The following is a 13,280-nucleotide window of genomic DNA, read 5'->3' on the forward strand; positions in this document are numbered from 1 at the left end:
ACTAAGTACAATCAGGCTTACTTACGAATAAGCATCATAAACATTTCAAACTTACCTTGCTTGCCTTACTTGCCTTAATTACAGTATAGAAGGTGACCCATTTCCAATTGCAGGGTTCCTAGACAGAACGCAAACAGACCAAAATCTGTAATGCCTCACTCCATTGCTCTGACCTAATTAACTAATTACCGTTAATTACTCATTAATTTAATAGTTTTTTTTCCCAATGTTTAACTGTTTTGCGTAATTCTTTAAATGCTACCTGTAGGTAGGCTTGGTGGTCCAGTGGTTAAACAAAAGGGCTTGCTATCCACACTAACAAAATAATGTACAACCGTCACATTTTGAAACTGTACAGTAATTGCAGAATTACAGCCTTATATGTACAGCAGGGTGTACTTTATAATTAGTTTAATTATAGTTGCTCGCATTCTTCTTCCATTTGTATGTAGATCAAAGTTGTGTTTATTCTTTTGTTCCAACATTTTAAAAAAATTAATACTTGGTATCATTTTGAACTTCTAATTTTGTGGGTTGGTTTGTAGCTTGAATGTAAAAAAAAAAAAAAAATAGTTGATGGGGGAAAAAACAGCACTTTGCAGATAGATTAAAATAACACTTGCGCAGTGAGATATATATAGATATATATATATATATATATATATTACTGCAGTGCAGCAATTGAAGATGCCATTTGCTTGCTGTTCTTTTTTGTTTTTAAACATATTTCACAATTCTGCATATAACTAATTTTATTACTTGGTATCTGTCACCCTGAACATCTGAGGTGACAATCACACTGAAATGTAAGTGTTGCTTATGAGCTGTGCATAGATCTAATCATTTTAATATTTCATCTGTCATCACAGCATTCACTCCAGTACATATTTACTGTATTACAGTACCTGGTTACCTAATGCAATGGATCCCCTGAGTAGGTGATGAGTTAATAACTGACATCAGTATAAAACAGGTACTTACTCCTTGACTAGAGAACTCGCTCTTTAGTGGTAAGACGTTAGTCTTTGAACAGTGAGGATTGCGCTTAACATCCAATAGCTGATCTTGATATTGCTCTAAAACACTAGGAAATAAGGCTGCTCAGTAATTATTGACATATTACAAAGAGGCACCACTGTATGATTGGCAAAGCAGTTAAATAATGTATTTTTTCCCCTTACTATTATTACCATTGTTCTATAAATCTGCATTTACAGTACCTGGGATTTTAATTTGCATTTACCAGATCATATTATTTGCAAGCTAATATAAGGAAAAGCGGGACCAAAGGCCAAAGAATGTAGTGTAAAATATGTATAATGTAGTAATGTTTTCTAGTCTGTTTTATGTAGTTGACTATTTTCATCTGTCTGATGTAGTTTGTTCTAGGCTTGTTTTTGTGTATTTACCAATCAAAGGGGTTGAGTACTTTACAGTATATCCATCAGTGACATCACATCGGGGCAGCAGTGTGGAGTAGTGGTTAGGGCTCTGGACTCTTGACCGGAGGGTCGTGGGTTCAATCCCAGGTGGGGGACATTGCTGCTGTACCCTTGAGCAAGGTACTTTACCTAGATTGCTCCAGTAAAAACCCAACTGTATAAATGGGTAATTGTATGTAAAAATAATGTGTAAAAATAATGTAATTGTATGTAAAAATAATGTGTAAAAATAATGTAATTGTATGTAAAAAATAATGTGATATCTTGTAACAATTGTAAGTCACCCTGGATAAGAAATAAATAATAATATTCACATAACGTCATGCATTGCATTTTCAGAGCTCTGCATGAATACAACCTGTGAATAATTGCAAACAATAGCATAAGGTAATAAACAAATACAGTAAGTAAAATGAAAAAAATCCAATGACACTGCAAGACCTTTGCTCTGTATGAATGGGTTAAGCGATGCCACCTGTCTGCAGTTAACTTTCAACTTGTATTCCTTGCTCAGAACATAGCAAATCACAATAGGACCACCTGCTGTTTTTTGCTAAGCTCCGTTGTACCGCAGTGACACTGACTTTCATTATTGGCATTTATTATGCATCAAACAGGAGCTCATTGCTAATCATACTACCCTAGTCTTCCGAAGCATAATGACATGAACTGTATAGCAAGGAGAGATTATCTTTGCATGCATAACACAGGGGAAACTAAATTAAGGAAAGATAATAGCTGTTCTTAAAATTAGAGCAGTGTGCACGTTTAGGTTGCATAAATGTGTTCAGATGCTGTTTTGCAACATTTAATATACTAGGCAAAATAGCTACAAAATGAACCGTCGTCATAGCTTGCACAGATTTGCCCACCATATAAAGGACAAAGGTCTACTAGATTTTCCTACTTTGCATCCATTTTTGTCAGATTTCTCAGGTTCAGTGCGTGAAAAGAGAGGAGGAGTGTCAGACCTGAGTAGGAAAAGCATTTTCAGGTGGAAATAAACAGCAGCAGGAGATTTAAAACTAGATAAACTACTGCACCATATATACAGGGATTCATCATGATGTTCACTATAGACTATTACAAATACAGGTATTGTTCTGTATACAGTATACACTGTTTGAAAAACAGTGAAAGCAGTGACTGACACTGATTGAAACAGCAAAATACTGTTTGACCATGAAAAGTCTACCAGACACACAGTAGTTTGTTTTTTTTATAGTAGTTGCAAGTCCTCAATGGGCATGGGTTTCAGATTCATGTGGTCCCACCATTACTCATTTCTCCAATTGATCAGCTCTGATTTACTTTCAAACAGCAGTCAATGCAAATCAAATGCTCCATTACCCTCCCCCCTCATTAAACTCTGGACTTTCAATTTCACCTTTCACAGGTTATTGTGCATATCGATGGATTCAGGTAGTGCAGTCCTCAGCAGTTCTCCATTCCTTGAAGCGATTGTAGTAAATTAAACAATTCCATTTTTTTTGTTACCTTTTAGGAACTTGCATTAGTTATGTACAGTAGGTCTCACGTATCTGGTACTATATTAATGTAGTCTAATCTGTGTTTCTTCTTCTTCTGCTGCTTCTTCTACTGCTTCTATTTACTTGTTCTGATTCTGAGCTTGTGTTATTGTCATTTTTATTCCATTATTACTTCAAATATTTGCATTCAAGGGGTTCACGCAGTGCAATGTTACAATCCGAAACTAAAGTGCCAGACTATTGAACATCTATGCTATCTAACTCACAAAACCTTTTCCAGAAACATCCACCAGCATCAATCAAGATTAAGGACACAGCGAGCCTGGCAGCCGGATATTAAGATGGATTGCTCACGGTGCCATTGTCTAATGCACACTCCCCCTTACAATACAACACTTTTGAGGATACAAGTAAACACTGATGACATCTGTCACTTTCAATAACATTACATATCACAGCAGTGCCAGTACATAAACAGTGCTATCTATCTGTTGTCTTAGTCTAGCTGAGAGCAGAATGTAGCATTTACAAAGAGTTACCACTTCACGGATGGCATCAAATGGCCTATTAAGCAAAGTGATGGTTCAGGTAGGGATTTACTTTAACCTTAGATCAAATCACGTGACATATATAAGCACATTTTAAATCATCAATCGAATAGCTAGTATTGTAGTGTAAAATATAATGTAGTAGTGTTGTCTAGTCTATGTTTTAATAATCTATCACATTAGTTTCATTCATATCTATCTATCTATCTATCCTATCTATCTATCTATCTATCTCTATCTATCTCTATCTATCTATCTATCTATCATTTAAAAGTTGAATGGTTACATGATTTGAAAGGCATGAGAAAAAGGCTGTTCAGTCCTGACATTTAGGATTCTCCAGACAAGCTCAAAGCAGGCTGATTGTGGGATCAACAGAAACCAGAACCACCCAGAATGATTTCACAACCCTTAGAGGCAATTAAGAAAGAGCAATTGATATAACAATTGAAGCCCCTTGCTCTGCAGGTGGTTTACACCACTATTTGTCAAGTGGTGTAACTTCTATATTCTGCCTGTCAAGCAGATAGATATCATGGACAGAAAGACACAGTGGATAGATAGAAAAGTAACTTTAGCATGCTGAAGAATGCTTGTCTGCTTGACTTACCTCCTTATACCACAGAATTCTGATGAGCGTTTTGAAGTTATGGATGACCGTTTTGTGTAACGCTGATAATATATTATAGAAGCCACTAAGCTAAATGAATGTGTGATGTATATTTCGATGTATATGTATGGTATATTATATCTGTATGTATCATCCATAGTTATTAAACAGTCACTAGTACTTCATCCCCAAACTTATTAATGATTGCAGCTTGACAGATGTTTACATACAGTCAATCTTGCATACGGCCCTTTCTGAGTTTAGCTAAGGAAAGTTTTGCTGTAGTTGTAAGATAGTTGTAAGATAAAATGGACAAATGAGTTGCTTGATTGTGAAGATTGCATGTGTCTGTACAGTGATTCAAAGCACCTCGGAGCTGTCATTTACTCCGAAGTGACAGATAGCAAGTGTTGTGTTTTGTTGCCATAGTTATGAGCAGGTTCTCTTCAAATTACAACAACCACAATAACAAAAAAAAAAATAAATAAATAAATAATAACATGGCCTCTGAGCTTATGCAGTTTTAAAAAGAAAAACCTGCAGGTAGTTTCTTTGCTATCTGGAGACTTGACAGCGATAGCTTGAATGTTCTTTGTGTGAGCCATGCATTCATGCTGAGCCAGTATACAGCTTTCAAAAAACTTGACTGTATTATCAAACTTTAACAGGAAGATTTTTTTTCTTGTTGAAAAATCCCATTTGGATACCACTGTACTACTGAAGCTGTGAATACTGTCGCTAGCAGAACTATTATGCCCCGTTCACACTAGTATAGCACAGCACTGCCAGCTATGGTTAATTGCACAGCAACACACTGGTTCTCAGATGGCACCATGGTAGTTCACTGACTTATCAACATGTAATGGAAAATGAAAAAAATACCTCTGTGTTACTACCAATGGCTCCCACCAATATAGCGTCCTTATGATATCATTGACATTGTAACTTTCTCCAGCTAAATTCAGGGAAAACTGAAAGTTAAGCTGATCTCAGTTGAGAAAATCCTCTTGTTTTTCACTGTCCTTTGACAATCAACTTAAATCTGCAGCAAGGAATCTTGGGAGTTAGCTTTGATCCTGAGCTCTCTTTTGACTCTCACAACTGTGCGTTTAAAAAAAAAAAAAAAAAAAAAAATCTATATATATATATATATATATATATATATATATATATATATATATATATATATATATAAAATATGTTTTTTCCAGGATTGATTATTGTAATTCTCTTTTTAGAGGTCTTCCTGATTTGCCCATTTCACGACTTCAGCTTCTCAAACTCTTCTGCCTGCCTCTTACCACAAACTAAACTAAGACAGCATGTTAGCTCTGTCTAGGCATCCCTACACGGACTGCCTGGTAAGCAGATAATTGATTTTAAAGTCCTACTTATGACCTATACAGCTCTACTCTCTGTGGGCGAAATAGCTTTTTCTAATCATGCTCCCAGACTCTGGAATTCCTTCCCTGAGTATTCGTTTGGCTTACTCACTTTCGATTTTTAAAAGTAGGTTAAAAACGTACCTTTTTGATTTGACTTATTCTTAATTGCTCGGCGCTTTGTGATAACCCTGTTATGAAAGGCTCTATATAAAAACTATTGTATTGTAGTATTTAGACTTTCTGAGCTACTGTTGTGTCATTGATTATTTCTTTTGCTAATCTTATAATGTAGTAATTATTGTCTTTTAAATACAGTAGGCTGTTACACAATATTATACTAAATAAAATACCAATCAATGGTCACTGTCCTATTCACAAGAAATATTTCTTATTAATCTTTTTGAAGGTGTTTTTTTGGTATTTATTTTTTTAGGTCTGTTTTACTAATGGCATATACAAAGACAGTCTTTAAGCAACTACTCTTTATTTCTAAAATAAAATTCACATGTACAGAAAGTGCTATTTCATGTTGCAGATAGAATGCATGGTCTCATAATTTATGACGTCACAGAAACCCTTGATGAAATTATTTTCGTGCAACTCACTGAAGCCCATCTATTCTAGATAGATAGATAAACAGGAACGAACACCAAAAAACATTGAAACAGCCTTCAAAAAAACAAGTCCCTATGGGGGATGAACTCCAGAAAAGCACCTCTGAAAAAAGGCCACTTCTTTATTTATAATGAAGAATGTCATTCCAAAACAGTCTCCATCCATGATAAATATAGACTCTGACATATACACTCACCCCCTCGTGTATATCATTCTAAAACCCTGGAAATTATCTATAAAACACAAGCCTTTCATCTTTCTCCAGGTAGTTATTCATAAGGAATTTCGATCTTGGATGGAAAAGTGTCAAATCCTTATTTATAACATTAGTAATCCGAGGCTATTGTTGGATTTTATGTTCCCAATTGCTTTGTGCGTCATCAATGATGGCAAGCAAGACTTGTCACCACCCATGTTAGTTTGAAAACACTGGAGAATGTTTGCTGAAATCGTTTATTAAAGACTCATCTTGAAATGTTTAATTCCTTACCTAAGAATTCTTCACTTCACTTACTAAATATACCAGGAAAAATGTCATTTTTTAATCACTTATGGTGATTTTTTTCTTAAAACTCAACTGTAATTTCAACCTCTCTGCATCAGGTGCAATTGTGCATTAATAAATGGATAATCTCTATAGAAAAATCAGTTTGAGGCAGAAATTGCACATTACCACATACAGTACACTGCCTGGACCTAGTTTATTTTGGCTTGTCGGTATACTGACACACTATCGGTCTATCCAAATCTACAAAGATGTTTGAATTTGTAAAATGGAAACGTCAATGCATGGTGACACAACAGAATCCTATGGTAATAATTAAAAACCCATTAAAGGCCATTTATTCAAAGTTAGACAGTCTGATTCAATTGCTGTAGGGGCACCTGGTAATACATCATTAATCATTTATCACTATCATGATTTAATAACATAGACAATTTTGTGACTATGTTAACTTCATATTTGAATTACTGTTCAGTTTCAGCATTTGTCTCGTTGCCGTTGGTCTAGTACTTATTTATTTTATTTTTTTAAAGATAATATAGTACCTACTCCTGAATTTCACTGCATTCAGTGTTATAAATAAGAATACCTAACAATACTAATCATTTTAGTCTTTTTAGTTCGACTTAGTAAAGGGAGCAGTACATTGGTTCCTCTTTTTCATTGTTTATTTTTGAAGAGCTTATTAGAGTGCAAAATACTCTAATACATAGAGTTTAGTTCTATTTAGAGACATCCTTGTGTTCTTCATTGAAATAACAGTAAAGACAAAAGCTTTGCTGCTTGATGGGATAATATTTTATTTTGTTTCTTTGTCCTGGGATACTCCGGATCGCTCGCTTAAGAGCGATCCGTTGAACAGTTTAGTTTAAAACATCAATAAAAGGGTTATGAAAATCAAACATCCAACAGTGCCTCTAGTTCATTTTTTTTTTTTTTGCTGTCTGTAAAAATATGAAGACTCAGGAAGGTTAATTGTTTAATGATCTGATCAATTGATTAGTCTGCTATATTTTTAGATGTACACAAGTGGGTTAAATAATTTCAAAATAAATGATTTCAAGACTTTTCAGACAAACGCCCTCCTTCAGCTGTGGTGAAAGAAAAGTAAGTACTTTTTTTTCAAAAAAAATGGCAGAAGGGCTTTTGTCTGAAATTTCCTTAAAATGAGTTCCCAATGGGCCAATGGCCTTTTCTGTTTCCTAAATGTTTCTTATGATGTTCTTATATTCTAAATAAATGTTTTTTTTAATCTTTTAAACTTTTTGTGCACATCCATTTTTTCTTCATTTTTGCACACTTGCTTTCAAACCTTGTTATAAGTTATGTTGCTGTAAACGGTCTGTTGAATTGATAGAGACAGGGTTTGATTTAAATAACACTGTTGAAATAATACAAATTTGTATACCAAGGTCATGAAAGTCTATATATATACAACTATGGCCAAAAGTGTTGCATCACCCTATAGAATTAACTAATTTCGCTTCATAAAGTCGAATGAAACCTGCTGAATAATGTTATATTAACATATTGAATTACATACCGCTTTGTAGTGTTCCATATACTCAAAAAAACTGACAAATTGAAAAATGTGGCATTTCGAAATCTACTGTGAAATACTGTACTATTATGGCTTAAAGCAGACTTTTGCAATACAATGTACAATGTTTTTTTTTTGTCTCAATCCTAAAATTCTAGGTGATGCAAAACTTTTAGAAAACTAAACAATACTGTATTTGTAATCCTGAAGTTGTGTATGGAATGCTAATGCTTGCAAAAAGTTACCATGAAGGGTAAAAATATTTGTTTGGTAAATCAGCCATTACAAACTATCTATTATACTGTATTGCTAGAATAAGCAAAACACTAAGTAAATGAGTAAACACATGTTGCTGGAGTACTGTACATTATTATATAGCATTAATAGGTTTGTTATTTTATTGTTCATACATAATTAACAGACCTCTGGTTACTTCAGCACCTGTTTCATTGCATACTAATGAAACATGTTTTATGATACTTTGTTCAAGGATTTTGAATTAACTGTTAGGCAATGCAGGTAATTATAATTAAACTTGCAGGGAAATTTGCAATTTCAATGCACAAGGACATACCCTGCCAGCAAACACTTTTGTATCTCCATGACACAGCAATGTCAAATTCAATGCCGTGACAAATGTCAGTTTCTAAACCGCGGCATTGGATTTTAAAGCACGATTATGGCATTGACAGAGAACACTGCAATAGGAATTGCTTACTTTAGGGTTCCTTAGGGCTTTCTATTGACAGCACTTTAGTCTGAATGCTTGTCATTGATTTTACAACGCTTCTTTTGGTGTGTCTGAGCTTGCTGCTAAACAATTATGTACACCACTTTGTTACAAGAAGCCTTTAGCTGAAACATTGGTTTTCTTGATTCACAATTAAAATGCATTTCAGGAGTCACTAAACATGGGGCGACACAGTTAGCAATCTCATAATGCTGTTGAAGGCAATAGTCTAAATGTCTGTCCAGATGACTTATTGTTAAATTTGGGGGCAGACAAGTATAACCTTCATTGGTGTCTGATGTACACTGCTTACAACTGCCATAATAAAATCAGTGCACTCTCTTCTCAGTAGTATTTGTGAACAGGAACCTACAGTACATGTATGCAATTACTGGTGTACTACCTTTTTTTATTATTTTGATTTCTTCCTCCCTAAGGGGGTGAAGCAGTCTTTGTCAGCAGTGAATTTCAATTTTTTTCTTTTTTTTTTTTGTCAAATTAAAGTCCTCCACTGCCCAAACTCTCAGCAATAAAATGATGAGATGCTGCTGACTCTCTGAAAAGGACTCACTCCCTCAGCCCAATTTACAGCAAAGCCGCAGCCTCCTGCAGAGCCTCTGGGGCAGCAGGTAATTCATGTTTAACTTCCACTGCAGTACGTGTACTGAAGTTTGATAGATCTGAAATAAGCCTTTGTTAAAGAGGCTTTTTTAGATCTAAGATGTTACCAGTGTCAGAACTCCACAGTACATTCTTTAGCAGTCAGGTTTGTAGTGTATAGTGGGAATCATATTGTTAGGACATGTTATAACTGCAGTTTATCTGAAGTTGTTTTAATCATTTTAATATGTAGATTTCACATGAGCAATTTAAAAAAAATAACTGTGTATAGCAAATTTGTATTTCATTATTTCTTTCGATAACAGCTTCATCGGCATCATTCTAAAACCCTGTCTCATTCTTGAAGCGGTGGACAGACAGAAGCTGATTACATCCTCCATCTAAGTGTGTGTGTGTTTTGTCTAGGATATCTATCTGGACCAAAACAGTAATCAAAGTGACTGCCACTCTGCCTTGTGTCTTTAACAGTTTCACCATGTGGCCCATTCCCCTCATATTTCTTAGAACATTGCCTTGAATACAGGATACATCCCCACTGGAGAGATTTACAGTGCAAAACTCCTTCGGTATCAGATACTGTGCAGGGTTGAATTAAGTGGGTTAGTTATTCCGGCAGAGGAGAGCTCAATAACTCACGACTAACTGCGTTAGCCGTAAATTATAAACATCTTTTCATGAGCAATCATTTCTATAATGTACCCTGTCAAATCATTCTTTCATTTTATTGCATCATTTATTGATGACCTGGTATGCTTTAAGGTACTGATACAAGGTAGAGGGGCTATTTTAATGATCTGAACTGTGGTGGATCTTAATCTTAATTCCCTAAAAATGTATGTTTAAGGTATGAAAGACTAGCAACCACAGGCTTTCTAGATTTACTTTTTTTTAATGTCTCAGTGTTAGGACAATTAAACAAAAAAAAAGAAAAGAAATTGTGCATTTGATATTTGGTTACATTACTCTTAACATTTTTAATTTCCTCCCACTTAAATATTTGATGAAGTTCAATTACAAGCATTTGTTAAATTAATGGGCAGCAGTGTGGAGTAGTGGTTAGTGCACTGGTCTCTTGACCGGAGGGTTGTGGGTTCAATCCCCAGTGGGGGACACTGCTGTTGTACCCTTGAGCAAGGTACTTTACCTAGATTGCTCCAGTAAAAACCCAACTGTATAAATGGGCAATTGTATGTAAAAATAATGTGATAACTGTATAATGTGAAATAATGTATAATGTGATATCTTGTAACAATTGTAAGTCGCCCTGGATAAGGGCGTCTGCTAAGAAATGAATAATTATAAAATTAAAAATTAACGTGGTAGTCGGAATGCTAATGAAAGACAGTTCGCAAATGATGTGTGTTGGCTTACGTGCAAGGTCTCTTACTGCTCTGCAATTTTTTGCAAATATTTTACGGTACACATAGCATGGTACCACCTTTAACTAGAGATTAAGCAATGCTGTTACTGCCAATTATTGTTGCTACTCTTTCTCAAAATGAAAACACAGATTCACTCCTTTCCAGTGTTTTATGGCTTGGAGGTAAATCAGCATAGTTTAAAATATTCATCACTACAAAGGAAGACAATTGTTAAATTCAGTTTATTATCTATTGCAGTATAAACGACAGATGTCACAAATCATCTTTCCCAATAGAAAACCTATGACTTTCCCTTTATTAATATATATTTTTTCAGACAAACAATAGCTAGACAACGTATACCAACCTTTAGCACAGAGAAAACACAACAGATTCTGAATCATATTAATGTAGGCTTGATTTATAGCTTGTGTTAATGTTCCCATCTTAGCAATGACAGATGCACCACAGCAATGGTTATTTGTTTCTAGAGCACAGTATTGCAGACTAAAAAAATGTGCATTGTCATTCAAGTGTCCCTCACTTGATCCTCATTGGTACTTTAAGTGGGTTTTGTTTTCTTGAATTAGACCCTCCTAAGAAGCCTGTTATGCAGGTATGTACTCATTCATATTAACTGTCCTGTGGGGATACAATGGAGATACCTGGCAGTGGGTACAATACAGCACAAATTTTCTTAGCTCTATCTTAGGAACCAGTTATCTTGAACACCCATCCATTGTGACCATCTCCGAATTAACACTAAATCAGTTTCAAAGATGGTCACATTCTACACGAGTTTTGTTTTGCTTGGTCGACAGTCGATAATCACAGACTGCCGACGATGCATTCACACAAGCTGTCTGGCAGAGATGAGCTGCTAACACCACCCCTGCCAGACCACATTCAAACCAAACAACAACAAAGAAAGCACTCGTTTTAAATAAACACAACACCATACATTTTTAAATCATAATACACTGTGTTTTAACTAAACACAAAATACATTTAAATCGTAACACATTCACCCTTTCTATAATAAACAATACATACATGGCTTTATCCTGCCCCCTTTTATTATGTGAAGGGCTTCCTTCTGCACACCCACAGATAGCTATAAGAGTATAAGTCAAATACAAGATACAGGAAGTAGTTATAGTTAAGAGCAGTAGTAGAATACTGCAAGGTATGGAGCAGGTCAGTGCAAGTGCAAGCTGATGCAAGTACTGGTACAATTGGGTGCCATATATGTAATACAAGTGCCCCCAAAACTATAGATATTGATTGCAGTTTCAATGTATTAACATGTTGGATTGTGAACTCGTGCATGTTGGGAAAACTGTAATGAATTAGCAAAGTATATTGATTCCTGTTAATGCGATATCACTGGTATTGCTGATATTTCAAAATATGACCACTATGGTTCTGTTATACCAATGGTACATACCAGCAGAGCCACTCTTTGTTTTCTATTTCATATAGAATCAATGCATTGCCATTGAAGTTTTTGCAACTGCAGTAAGCATCAGTAATTTGCCTGTAATGCACAGTCTTGCACTGTAATTCCATGACAGAGAGGGTTAAATGGTAGAGGCAACTTCATAAAGATCTGTAATTTAGAAGTCAAGCAAACAGTGGAGTTGCACATGTCGAATCGAAGCTGAAGGTGTTCCGATTCTCATATTTAATTCTGATACAGATCTGACCACTTTTAATGAACCACCCTGGGAGAGCTACTGTATTCCAGGGTTAAACCTTGTAGAAGAATAATTCTGAAACAATAAGGATGTGCAAGCTTTCTATGTATTCTTGAGCTATGGAAGATGATCTCGAATGGCCAGATCATCCCCTGTCTGTCTGTACTGTAAATTTGAAACGCTCCATTTTTAAGATTTGAGATTCCCAATTGTTGTGTTCGGTTTAGTTGGATCTTGCAAAAATAATTGTCTGTGATCCTCTGCAAAGCTCTCACAAATCCTTCAGTATCAGATACCAGTGAAAAGCCCAGCGCAGGAATTGAACCGACAAGAGGGGGGAAAAGCCTTCATATCCCACTGCCAATCCACTCGGCTAACCAGCTTTCTTTGAATGCCAGTCTGATGTGATTTCATAGCCTGCAGAAAAGGAGGATGGGTCTGTTCATCTCCAATGGAAATGCATTGAAGAAAGGAAGGAACTCCCTACAGAGATGGCTCAGTGAAATCAATCAAACATTTCCAGGGAATACGACGAGGCTGTCACAAGAAAACACAAAGCCGCGGTATTCGCCTACAGCTATCGTCATTTCTCCAGAGCTTTAAGTACAGAACACAAGCTTGAGTGGATACGTTCCGGGGAATTTCTGGATCTAAACACACTGAACATTCCATTATAGTAACAGTTGTATGAAGTTAAATGGCAGTTTTCCATGTTGCTGCATCATGCACACGCTAT

General features: G+C 35.5%; 1 long non-coding RNA gene across 1 annotated transcript in view; it reads left to right on the plus strand.

Annotated features, from left to right (window-relative positions):
• Positions 1–10,693, plus strand: part of LOC131737468 (uncharacterized) — a 35,022-nt gene extending 24,329 nt beyond the window's left edge. The window contains exons 2-3 of the long non-coding RNA XR_009329089.1: positions 9,370–9,494; positions 9,792–10,693. This is a non-coding gene — a long non-coding RNA (uncharacterized LOC131737468). The remainder of the gene's footprint in view (positions 1–9,369; positions 9,495–9,791) is intronic.
• Positions 10,694–13,280: the final 2,587 nt, after the last annotated feature.

The sequence above is a fragment of the Acipenser ruthenus genome, chromosome 7 (genome assembly GCF_902713425.1).
Source record: "Acipenser ruthenus chromosome 7, fAciRut3.2 maternal haplotype, whole genome shotgun sequence".
Classification (NCBI taxonomy): Eukaryota; Metazoa; Chordata; class Actinopteri; order Acipenseriformes; family Acipenseridae; genus Acipenser; species Acipenser ruthenus.